Below are 13,406 nucleotides of genomic sequence, written 5' to 3' on the forward strand. Positions count from 1 at the left end.
GGCATTGAATTTATGCTCAAGCACAACTATTTTTCCTTTTTGGGAAGCCATTATAGACAAACTAAGAAAAATGAAACTTCCGCGCTATGGACTAAATGGATAGATAGGTGAATAAATGAGTGAAAAAGATGTATATAAATAAATTTTAGATAGATAAAAAATATGTATAAATATATCTAAAAATAGGCTGCAGCCTCCCTGGATGATAGTCCGGAGACTATACACTGGATAAAAAAGAAATAGGGGTGATGGCGCTGCCTATATAAATTTAGATATAATAAATATATAATAAACTGTGAATTAAAGTGCCTTATGCTAAAAACAATAATGTGTATACTCATACAGTAATATATTCCATAAACCATCAATTGGGTGCAAGTGCAAGGTATAAAGGTGCCTTCAAGAAAATTGGAAAGTGACTGGTGCAATAAATATATAAACAATAAATAATAGCTAATATTGATAATGTTTAACATGCAATATAAATGTGCTAAAAAATATGGTGCTATATGATGTGAACTGTTCCACTCATACCACGTGTTGATATGGGGAGTTTATAAAAAGTGCCAACAGAGCCAAATAGAAAAAAGTTTTTTAAAAATACAGCTTGCAAAGTCCAGTAAGGAGAGATCCAGTAAAAAAGTCTATGTCATATACGGTGACTTCAAAAACAATAAAGGTGACAACACTCGGAAAAACCAACACTCAGGTGAAAGGTGACCCCGTGGTGGGTGGTAAGGTGCTGGGATTCCTTTGGTAAAATTGCACACTTACCAGAGACACCCACCCCACACAGGGGTATAGAGCGGGTGCTTTAACCGGTTGCCGACCGCCGCACGACTATATACTGCGGCGGTCAGCCCCGGCCAGGCAGAGTGACGTATCGGTACGTCACTCGCCTGTCACTGACTTGCGAGCCTATCGCGGGCGGGCGCGCGCCCGCCGCGGCTCGTTCACAGGCAAGTCAGTGCGTGTGACCGGCGGACTCGATGTCCGCCAGTCACACTGCGATCGCTCCTGTGAAGGGAGAAAGACAGAGCAGCTTGTGTAAACAAGCTGCCTGTCAGTTCTCCCTGTGTAAAAGTAAAGATCTGTCCGTTCTACTATGTAGAACGGTTGATCTTTGCTTTTACACCAATAGGAATGTCCCTACACAGTAGAAAGCACGCCCCTAGGACACACTTAACCCCTCCCTGTCCAATAAAGTTAACCCCTTCCCTGCCAGTGTCATTTTTGCAGTAACAGTGCATATGTATAGCACTGATTACTGCAGTAATGTCACTGGTAACCCCAAAAGTGTCAAAAATGTCAGTCAAGGGTCCGATCTGTCCGCCGCAATGTCGCAGTACCGGAAAAAAAATCGCAGATCGCCGCCATTACGCGTTAAAAAAAAAAACACCAAAAATGACAAAAATCTTTCTCTTTGTTAGTAAACGCGATAACTTTTGCGCAAACCAATCAAAATACGCTTTTTGCGATTTTTTTTACCAAACATAGGTAGCATAAAACAAATTGGCCGAAAAATGTTAAAAAATTTTGATTTTTACTTTTTTTTTGGGGGAATTTCATATAAAAAAATGTGAAAAATATTGTTATTTTTGCAAAATTTACGCTCTTTTTTTGTTTATAGCGCATGATCAAAAAATCGCACAGGTGATCAAATACCACCAAAAGAAAGCTCTGTTTGTGGGAAAAAAAGGACGTCAAATTCGTTTAGGTACAGCGTCGCACGACCGCGCAATTGTCCGTTAAAGTCACGCAGTAAAAAATCGCAAAAAAAACCCTGGTCCTTTAGCAGCCAAATCCTCCGGGGCTTAAGTGGTTAATGGGTCTGGCAACCTAGCGATATCCTCCTATCCCTGGATGTAGAGCGTGTGCCGAGGATCAGGCTGGTCCTGGTATGGATATACCCTGGGATAGTCCCTTGTGTGCCTTCCTGCCTAGGTGTGTTCCGAGGGATTCACTCAGCTCCACTCCCGATGTTTATACCAGAAAATGAATAGTGGACATAGCGTAATTCCGTAATGTACTTTATTGAGCAAAACAATGCAAAGGTACTCACATTAAACAGGAAAAAAACGAGCGTGACTGTATTGACCGAGCGCTTGCGATCCAAGCCTCGTTCCCATGCGGGTTTACCGGAAATGACTTGACACGCCGTACGCGTTTCGTAGCTTGTACGTCATCAGCAGCGTCAAGTCACGTCCGGCAAGCTTCCATTAAATATGCATGCGGTAACCAGGCAACCCTAATGGAGCTTCCTGATTTGTTGTGCGGTCCGAGCGGACTACGAAAACATGGCGCCTACATAGATGAAAAAAACTAAATATAAAACAGAAAAACTCCGTCCGAATATGTTAAAAAACTTATAGCGAAGCCGTATATGTAAATACTTTAAATATCAGTGTAAATTGGTTCCTGGTTATGCATGTACATATTTCCGGAAGCATAATATACATTCGGTAATTCAGATACATAAAAAAGTTCATATATAAACATCAATACATGCCGATAAATGTGACTATCAGCAAAATATAAAAATATATAGGAAGAAAAATATATATATAAAAAGGGAAATATAAAAAACGGGAATATATAATTTTAAACTGTATGTACGATGGGGGAAATTGAGGAAGACATCTAGTGGACATGGGTAGAACTACACGAAATAATGCCAATAGATAAATATATTAAATTCATATGAATTTAAAAAATGTTTTAAATATTTTAAAAAATATTAAAATGTTTAAAAGAAGGAGGATAGGAACTACGTGGGGATAAAAGGTGTCCCAGATACCTAATGTTAAACCTAATAAATATAATGATCACATATGGAATTTATTTCCCATGTGGCATATATGATTTAAATGAAGTTACATTAGGACATCTCACAGGTATGTGTCATGTCCCAATGTGCCACATATATTAACTAGCTCTAAAAACAAGAATGGTAAATAATCATAAGTTACACAGATAGAATGAATACTAAAAATTAGAAATAAAACAATTTAAATCAATATCAAAATTTAGGCCTTTGGGCTGTAGTGTATGTAATCTATAGATCCATAAAGTTTCATTTTTGGAGATCTTTCTTGTTTTGTTATCTCCTCGCCAATGTGCGGATATACAATCGATGCCACAGAAAGTGAGGCCTCTAGGGTCTTTATTATGCTTCTCAGCAAAATGCCTAGACAGGCTATGCTTAGGGAAACCTAAATGGATATTTTTAATGTGCTCTCTGATTATATATAACGGTCTGGGGGTCCTACCCACATATTGTAATCGGCAGGGACATTCTACCAAATATGTAACATGGTCCGTCTGGCAAGTGATAAGTTTATTAATATTAAAATTTTCCCCTGTTGTTCTCGATTTGAATTGTAATATTTTCCTGGGTTGTTTTGGGTTTGTCTTACAGGCCAAGCATCTTTTGCACCTAATGAACCCCTTAAGGTCTTTGAACATTTTCACTGGTTTGGGTGGGTCCACTACGTTGTGTACCAGTTGATTTCGGAGTGAGGTGCCTTTCTGTATATAAACACGGGTTTATTGGGTAAAAATTTGGATAAGGTCCTATCGGATTTAAGTATAGGCCAGTATCTCTTGATAATGCGTTCAGTCTCTCTGAAATTTTTATGAAATCCTGTAATGAAAGCCATTTCTCCTCTCTTATTTGTATGATTCTTTTTCTTTAGCAAATCTTCTGGGTTCTTGATATTGTATTCTGTCTTCCCTGTTGGGTGTGAAGGATTCTCTTCTTTCCAAAGGGGAATACCTATTATATGTAGGAATTTGAAACCTTGGGTTCGGTGTATTAAGAATAGAAGGTCTAGGCCTGGGTCCTTGAGAAGGAGAGGATCTGGTATCTGATCTCCTTAAATTCCTAGGTAGATCAAATCTATTCTGGGGTGGTGTGGATTGCAATTCTCTATGTTCTCTATTAGGTCTAAAAGAGACGACTTGAGGTGTAACGGAAACAGGTGTTTCTGGTTCTTCCTCAAATTCTCCATCTATTGATGACTCCATTGACGATGGGATAATGGGTGTGGTGGGAATTTCCATTTCTTCCACCCCCCCTGATTGCCATTTATATACTTTTTGTTTTTTGTAATCATTAACGTCTCTACTAAATTTTTTCTGTTTCTTTAACTGCAATGCTGTATCATATTTGTTGATATAGAAATGTAATTCTTTCTCCTTATTCTTATATTCATTAAGCTCTGCGTAGTGATCAGGCCCGCAGACAAGGGAGGCGGCCTGGTCATTCTGAACAAATCTGATTATGAAGCCGAAATGAGCCACCTTCTCAGTATACCTGACACATATAAAAAGCTTAAAGGCAATCCTACCAAAATATATAAAAAGAAACTTAAAGACTACGTGAAAAAGGGGAAGGAACTAGGAATACTTAACAAAAAAGAAGGAGAATATCTAATATCTGAATCCAATAAGATACCAGTGGTATATTATTTACCCAAGATCCACAAAAACGCACAGAAGCCACCCGGTAGGCCTATAGTAAGTGGCATCGATTCACTGTTTTCAAGACTTGGTGAATACATAGACACTTATCTACAACCAATAGTCAAAAAAGGCAGATCCTATCTCAAAGATAGTTCTGAACTCATTAAAGATTTAAAATCCATTCCCATTACAGATCAGTGCTTCCTAGCCACTATAGATGCGAACTCGCTATATACGAGCATCACCCAATCAGATGGCCTACGGGCAGAAAAAAGGCACTACACCAACATAGCAACACAAAAAATCGGGTATGATGGCGCTCCCGGACAAAATGACATGAAAAGAAAGAAAAAACTTGGATGCTGCTCGGGATCTGGATGATAAACTTGTTTATTAAAATCAATAAAATAGGCTCCTGGTCAAGGAAAAACCAATGGTGTGCCAGGGAAGTAATACTGAGCATGTAGACATGGTACCAAAGGAGATAACTCAAAAAGCAAGGAGGACCCAGAGGCAGGAAAACAACGCCTTACCACCAGTAAGGTCTGGACAGTGTGTCACCTGTGGATGGGCTGACCGACAGCCTCGATCGGATCGGGAGCCTTCGCTGTGGGTGAGTCTCCGGATGGGGCGATGCCTGGGGTGAGAAGAGGTTGATGGAGGGGTGGTATCCTCAAACCCCGACCTACAGCTCCGGTGGTGGTGCGCGCCCGAGGTGGCAGCGGCCGCTGCTCGTCAGTCCCTGCTGACGCGGCGCCGGGAGATGACGTCACCAGGTGCCTAGCGCCGACATGCGCACCAGGGGCTGGACCCACGATGTAGCCGGAAGTGTGGAGGTGGCTCACCAACGACCCGGCTCTTGCACCACCAAAGGGTCACCTGGCGGAGCTATTGGGGAATGCCACAATTGGAGGGAAATGACATGTTTCGGGCCAAGCCCTTCTTCAGATCTCCTGTGGCTAACTGAAAATGGCACATATATAGGGTATGAGGAGGAAGAGGCGTTGCCCCCCACTCTCTGGCTCCACCTTGTGTCAAATCATGATAAATATAAAACAATGACATAATGACATGACAAAACAAAAACAAACCAACAAATATCATAGAAAATAAATGGAAGAAAAATATATAAACAATATGTGAAAATTGTATAAAAAAAAAAAAAATGAAAATTTTTTTTTATAGAAAATGAAAAATGACAGATGACGACCTCGAGCCCAACCAAAAAGAATGTTACACCACAGTGTAAGCGTCGAGCTCCTCGTTCAACCCATGGGGGGACAGAGTATTAAGCTTATAAATCCAGAACGTCTCTCTCTTGCAAAGCAAGGAGAGACGTTCATTACTGGACAAGGAACCCTTGGGTACGCACTCAACCGCCCACACCCTAAGGTCCTGTACTAGGCTCTTATGGTGGGTGGCAAAGTGTCGGGGCACACTATGGGGTGTGCCCCGACATAGTGTGCCCCGACACTTTGCCACCCACCATAAGAGCCTAGTACAGGACCTTAGGGTGTGGGCGGTTGAGTGCGTACCCAAGGGTTCCTTGTCCAGTAATGAACGTCTCTCCTTGCTTTGCAAGAGAGAGACGTTCTGGATTTATAAGCTTAATACTCTGTCCCCCCATGGGTTGAACGAGGAGCTCGACGCTTACACTGTGGTGTAACATTCTTTTTGGTTGGGCTCGAGGTCGTCATCTGTCATTTTTCATTTTCTATAAAAAAAAAATTTTCTTTTTTTTTTTTTTTTTTTTTTTTTTTTTTTTATACAATTTTCACATATTGTTTATATATTTTTCTTCCATTTATTTTCTATAATATTTGTTGGTTTGTTTTTGTTTTGTCATGTCATTATGTCATTGTTTTATATTTATCATGATTTGACACAAGGTGGAGCCAGAGAGTGGGGGGCAACGCCTCTTCCTCCTCATACCCTATATATGTGCCATTTTCAGTTAGCCACAGGAGATCTGAAGAAGGGCTTGGCCCGAAACATGTCATTTCCCTCCAATTGTGGCATTCCCCAATAGCTCCGCCAGGTGACCCTTTGGTGGTGCAAGAGCCGGGTCGTTGGTGAGCCACCTCCACACTTCCGGCTACATCGTGGGTCCAGCCCCTGGTGCGCATGTCGGCGCTAGGCACCTGGTGACGTCATCTCCCGGCGCCGCGTCAGCAGGGACTGACGAGCAGCGGCCGCTGCCACCTCGGGCACGCACCACCACCGGAGCTGTAGGTCGGGGTTTGAGGATACCACCCCTCCATCAACCTCTTCTCACCCCAGGCATCGCCCCATCCGGAGACTCACCCGCAGTGAAGGCTCCCGATCCGATCGAGGCTGTCGGTCAGCCCATCCACAGGTGACACACTGTCCAGACCTTACTGGTGGTAAGGCGTTGTTTTCCTGCCTCTGGGTCCTCCTTGCTTTTTGAGTTATCTCCTTTGGTACCATGTCTACATGCTCAGTATTACTTCCCTGGCACACCATTGGTTTTTCCTTGACCAGGAGCCTATTTTATTGATTTTAATAAACAAGTTTATCATCCAGATCCCGAGCAGCATCCAAGTTTTTTCTTTCTTTTCATGTCATTTTGTCCGGGAGCGCCATCATACCCGATTTTTTGTGTTGCTATTCTCTCCACCCAGTTGGAATCTGGGTTAGGGTAGGCAGCAGCCCAGACTTGGACGTGACATTTAAGGTGGACCCCCTTGGGACATTGTCCGACCCCATTATCCCAGCCCCGCCGTCTGATCACCGCAACCACAGCGCCAGGACTTTTTGTTTATACTTACTACACCAACATAGCAAATTAAAACAAATACAGATAGAATATATCATTGAGGGATTAGAATTGGCAATGTCACACAATTTCTTTTGGCATAATAGAGAATACTATTTACAAACAAAGGGTGTGGCTATGGGAGCCAAATATGCACCGAGTGTTGCCAATTTGCTCATGGACTTACTAGAGGAAACTTGTGTCTATGGGCGACATACTCCAGAGTTGGTTTTTTATAAGCGCTACATAGATGATATTGTAATTATTTGGAACGGCACTGAAGACACTTTAAAAGAATTTTTTTCAACACTTAATAATAATTCTTTCGGAATAAAATTCACCGGAAACTGGAACCAAGAATCAATCAATTTTTTAGATTTGCAAATTTTTAAGGAGGAACATGTTTTAAAAAGTAGAACTTTTTTTAAGAGCACAGATAGAAATGGATATATACCTATTAAGAGTTGCCACCATCCCAATTGGAAAGGGAATATACCTAAAGGCCAGTTCATAAGAATGAGACGGAATTGTGATAAACACGAAGATTTCCTAACACAATCAGAGATCCTATTGGATAGATTTGTAGAAAAAGGATACGACAAGGAGAAATTATACAAAACTAGAGAAATAATATCCAAAATGAATAGGGACGATTTGCTAAAGAAAAAGAATCGTACAAATAAGAGAGGAGAAATGGCTTTCATTACAGGATTTCATAAAAATTTCAGAGAGACTGAACGCATTATCAAGAGATACTGGCCTATACTTAAATCCGATAGGACCTTATCCAAATTGTTACCCAATAAACCCGCGTTTATATACAGAAAGGCACCTTCACTCCGAAATCAACTGGTACACAACGTAGTGGACCCACCCAAACCAGTGAAAATGTTCAAAGACCTTAAGGGGTTCATTAGGTGCAAAAGATGCTTGGCCTGTAAGACAAACCCAAAACAACCCAGGAAAATATTACAATTCAAATCGAGAACAACAGGGGAAAATTTTAATATTAATAAACTTATCACTTGCCAGACGGACCATGTTACATATTTGGTAGAATGTCCCTGCCGATTACAATATGTGGGTAGGACCACCAGACCGTTATATCTCAGAATCAGAGAGCACATTAAAAATATCCGTTTAGGCTTCCCTAAGCATAGCCTGTCTAGGCATTTTGCTGAGAAGCATAATAAAGACCCTAGAGGCCTCACTTTCTGTGGCATTGATTGTATATCCGCACGTTGGCGAGGAGATAACAAAACAAGAAAGATCTCCAAAAATTATATATTCCCGTTTTTTATATTTCCCTTTTTATATATATTTTTTTCTTCCTATATATTTTTATATTTTGCTGATTGTCACATTTATCGGCATGTATTGATGTTTATATATGAACTTTTTTATGTATCTGAATTACCGAATGTATATTATGCTTCCGGAAATATGTACATGCATAACCAGGAACCAATTTACACTGATATTTAAAGTATTTACATATACGGCTTCGCTATAAGTTTTTTAACATATTCGGACGGAGTTTTTCTGTTTTATATTTAGTTTTTTTCATCTAAGTAGGCGCCATGTTTTCGTAGTCCGCTCGGACCGCACAACAAATCAGGAAGCTCCATTAGGGTTGCCTGGTTACCGCATGCATATTTAATGGAAGCTTGCCGGACGTGACTTGACGCTGCTGATGACGTACAAGCTACGAAACGCGTACGGCGTGTCAAGTCATTTCCGGTAAACCCGCATGGGAACGAGGCTTGGATCGCAAGCGCTCGGTCAATACAGTCACGCTCGTTTTTTTCCTGTTTAATGTGAGTACCTTTGCATTGTTTTGCTCAATAAAGTACATTACGGAATTACGCTATGTCCACTATTCATTTTCTGGTATAAACATCGGGAGTGGAGCTGAGTGGATCCCTCGGAACACACCTAGGCAGGAAGGCACACAAGGGACTATCCCAGGGTATATCCATACCAGGACCAGCCTGATCCTCGGCACACGCTCTCCATCCAGGGATAGGAGGATATCGCTAGGTTGCCAGACCCATTAAAGCACCCGCTCTATACCCCTGTGTGGGGTGGGTGTCTCTGGTAAGTGTGCAATTTTACCAAAGGAATCCCAGCACCTTACCACCCACCACGGGGTCACCTTTCACCTGAGTGTTGGTTTTTCCGAGTGTTGTCACCTTTATTGTTTTTGAAGTCACCGTATATGACATAGACTTTTTTACTGGATCTCTCCTTACTGGACTTTGCAAGCTGTATTTTTAAAAAACTTTTTTCTATTTGGCTCTGTTGGCACTTTTTTTAAACTCCCCATATCAACACGTGGTATGAGTGGAACAGTTCACATCATATAGCACCATATTTTTTAGCACATTTATATTGCATGTTAAATATTATCAACATTAGCTATTATTTATTGTTTATATATTTATTGCACCAGTCACTTTCCAATTTTCTTGAAGGCACCTTTATACCTTGCACTTGCACCCAATTGATGGTTTATGGAATATATTACTGTATGAGTATACACATTATTGTTTTTAGCATAAGGCACTTTAATTCACAGTTTATTATATCTTTATTATATCTAAATTTATATAGGCAGCGCCATCACCCCTATTTCTTTTATAGACAAACTAAGGGTACAGCCATGGGGGCCAGGTTCGCCCCAAGTTATGCCAACCTATTTATGGGATATTGGGAAAGCCAGTTTATCTGGGCCAATAATCCCTTTGGGGCGAACCTGGTCCTTTTTGCACGCTATATAGATGACATCCTGGTGATCTGGGATGGATCTGACGAACAGTTAGGTCAATTTTTGACCTACTGTTCGGAAAACCCTTATGGCATCGCCTTTACTCATGTATTGGACGAAAATAGTTTGGTATTTCTTGACCTTGAACTTCGGGTTGATGATGGGGGCCAGATCTATTTGAAAACACACTTTAAGCCCAGCGCCGGGAATTCCTTCCTACATGCACGCAGCCATCATCACCCCAAGTGGATTAGGAATGTTCCTTTCGGCCAGTTCTGTAGGCTAAAGCGGACATGTACGCGGAGGATAGATTACAAGGAGCAGGGCGCAATATTAAGGAAGAAGTTCGAGGAGAAGGGCTACGAGGTTGATCATATAAAAGAGGCCTATGACAAGTACTGGTCCCTATATGATACCTCTCCATCTGACATGGGCGTAGCAAAGGGAGGGAAGGGTACAGTCGCCGAAAGGGAAGTGCAGGTTAGATTCTGCACTAGGTTCAACAATAAAGCCCCTGCAATACAGAAAGTCCTGAAGAGGAATTGGAAAATTCTTCAACAGGACCCAGTTTTGAAAGATCACTTACCCTCATACCCGAACCTTATCTTTAGGAAACTTAGGGACCTTAGAAGTTTGGTGGCCCCTAGTAGGGTTAGAAGGGATAAGAAGAAAAAAGGGCTTAACAGTGTCTGGGGCCATGTTTTTGATCAGAAGGGTTGCTATAGGTGTGGGGTTACTAATTGTGGCACATGTGCCTACATGTGTCACAGGAAAAAAGAGGTTGCAGCGATTGACGGCAAAATATACAAGATAAACCAGTTCATCAATTGCGGCACCTCCCACGTGGTCTATGGGATAGTGTGCCCATGTGGCTTGTTGTATGTTGGCCGGACCACTAGACCGTTGAGGGTAAGGATTGGTGAACATAAGAGCGGTATCACCCTCCAGAAAGATAAATACTCGGTCCCCCGGCATTTTCTGGATGTCCACAATAGCAGCACTGAAGGTCTGAGAGTCTTTGGTATTGAGGCCATCAATAAAGATCTGGATGGCGGTTTGAAATACCAAAGGCTCTGCACCAGGGAGGCCTATTGGATCTTCACCCTGGGGTCTCTGGTCCCCAAGGGTTTGAACGAGGAGATCGAGCTTCACACAGTGATGTGAGCTTTTTCTCTCTCCCCTCATCTGTTTGTGGCGTCATAGTTTATGCCTGGGGCTGACTCCATCACCCCTCTAAATGTCATTCTGGATCCCATTTCCTGTGTTCGTCGGCCTTTTTGGGTCATCTAAAGTCACATGTCTAGCATCATTAGGTTAGTCCATCCTGATACCAATGCCTACGTTAGGGCTGGGGCTCCTTTCAGGTCCCCGGTTTAACTGTGGACCGGTTGTACATATTAATTATTATGTGCATACTGAACCTGCCATTTTTCAACATGACCTTTTGCCATGTGGACATACGAACATGGTTCTTCCTAGTCCCCCCCCCCTCTCCTTCTAGAGAAGGAGACAGTCATTGTCCTCTATTAATTTATCATTCCATATCACCATTTATCATATATTTTATAGAGACATACTTCCCATAGCCACCATGAGCTTCGCACTCATGTGCAGGGGCACATAGGTTGGTCATATAGGCTTCATCTTCATCTCTTCCCTTCTCTCCCCCCCCCTCCCTATTTTTTGCCATCTTGGCATTGTTATTTTAGCTGTATAATCACTAATATATAGGTGGATATGTGTATCCATGTATATGCATGTTCTCCATGGTTTCCCACCTCTCCCCTTCTTTTTTAATTAATTCTTCTTTTTTAATTGTTCTATTATGTACATATGTGTATATATATTTATATACATGCCTTTTTTTTTTTATATATGCATTTATATGTTTTTGTTCTGGTGCCCTTTCGTGGGCCATGCACAGCATGTCCATCTTGACCCTTGGGCATGGTTCTGGCCGTGTAGACGTGGGTGCGTTCTTGCGGCCCTGTGTGGGGGGGGGTGGGTGTGTTCGGGGAGTATCGTCCTCCCCATTGGCTCATGGCGTCAAGGTTCTGACGCTTGTGGGATTATGCAGGGACCCGTAGTAGAGGAGCGGAAGTGACGCGGGATGCGTTGGAACGCACCCACCCGCACTTCCGGTTTCTGGCTTCCGGGTGCGGGTTGGCGTGCGTTCCAAAGGAACGGCACTGCCATGCAGCAGGGGGGTGAACATCGGCAAGCCCATCACGCCTCCTATGCACTCTAGAATGTGCAGAGTCACATCCACAGACTTAGATGATGGATTTAGCCAATGTCTCTGTATGCATGTGGATGCATCTGCGTGGACCATCTTGACAGCTTTGCAAAACTCCATTGACCATCTTGTGCTGTGTGCATATGTGTTGGCATCTGGGATCAGTGGATTTAGGTGCTGTCTGGAAGGTAGTGGAATGGACTTTTACAATTTCTCTTTTTTATTTAAAGCTACAGGTATCAATGTTATAGAATGTGATTTACAATGTATAATCAGCAACTGTCATTTTGACTTTTTATTCTTATTTATGTATTTTTTCCTCTGTGTTCAAAATTAAGTGTTTTATTAGCTGCATTTTTATATTGCTGCCGACACAGTCCGGCTCAGCCTAGGAAGATGGGGGTCTGGCCCAGGTGGAGTTATTATTTTTGATTCTATTTTTATTTATTTTTATTATAATTTTTTTTTTCTTCCACCCCCTGTTTTCCCCCCACGCCCCCTTTTGGGTGTGGATGGAACAGGAAGGGGAGGGGCCAGCTCCCATTTAATCCCTGGCCTTTCTGGAGTGTGACCCAGCAGCAATTTTTCTGGCTCTGAGGAAGGGGGTTCGCCCCTGAAACGCGTGACATTTGGCATCCAGCATAAACAGTAGCGAGGCCATTGAAATTGCAGCAATGAGCAGTAGTTAGTTAGTTAGTTAATCTACCGAGTGCTGGAACTATACTGTCAGATTAATTTATGGCGGTGTTCCGTGAAAAAAACCTACCCGTGAGAAATGCCTACCCTCGTCACTTCCGGTGCACCTACGTCAACAGAGGGTATGAAATGTTCATGGTAGTGTGTTATACACCGCATCACCACATTAAAATATCTCCGCTGCAATATGTAATCTCCGCTCCTATCCCTGTCACTTCCCTCATCTCGGCTAATAAATATAAAAGCGGATCACGGAGACGAGATATCCGTCATTTACAATTCATACACCCGCCGCCGCTTTTATATTTACTAGCCAAGATCAGGGAAGTGACAGGGATAAGAGCGGAGATGACTCATGTTGCAGCCCAGCTGTTTTAATGTACCCACAGCAAATGTTACGTTACACACACTACCGTGATAAATCCATACCATCCGAGCATGCGCAGGTGTCAGTTACTCAGCTGTTC

General features: G+C 42.2%; 1 protein-coding gene across 1 annotated transcript in view; it reads right to left on the bottom strand.

The window, feature by feature from the left end:
* Nucleotides 1–13,406, bottom strand: part of LOC309566677 (beta-1,4 N-acetylgalactosaminyltransferase 2-like) — a gene marked incomplete at both ends in the record, with an annotated part of 345,172 nt that overhangs the window by 311,460 nt on the left and 20,306 nt on the right. The gene's annotated exons all lie outside the window — the stretch shown is intronic.

Source organism: Pelophylax lessonae (genome assembly GCF_965119305.1).
Source record: "Pelophylax lessonae genome assembly, chromosome: 11".
In the NCBI taxonomy this organism is placed as follows: domain Eukaryota; kingdom Metazoa; phylum Chordata; class Amphibia; order Anura; family Ranidae; genus Pelophylax; species Pelophylax lessonae.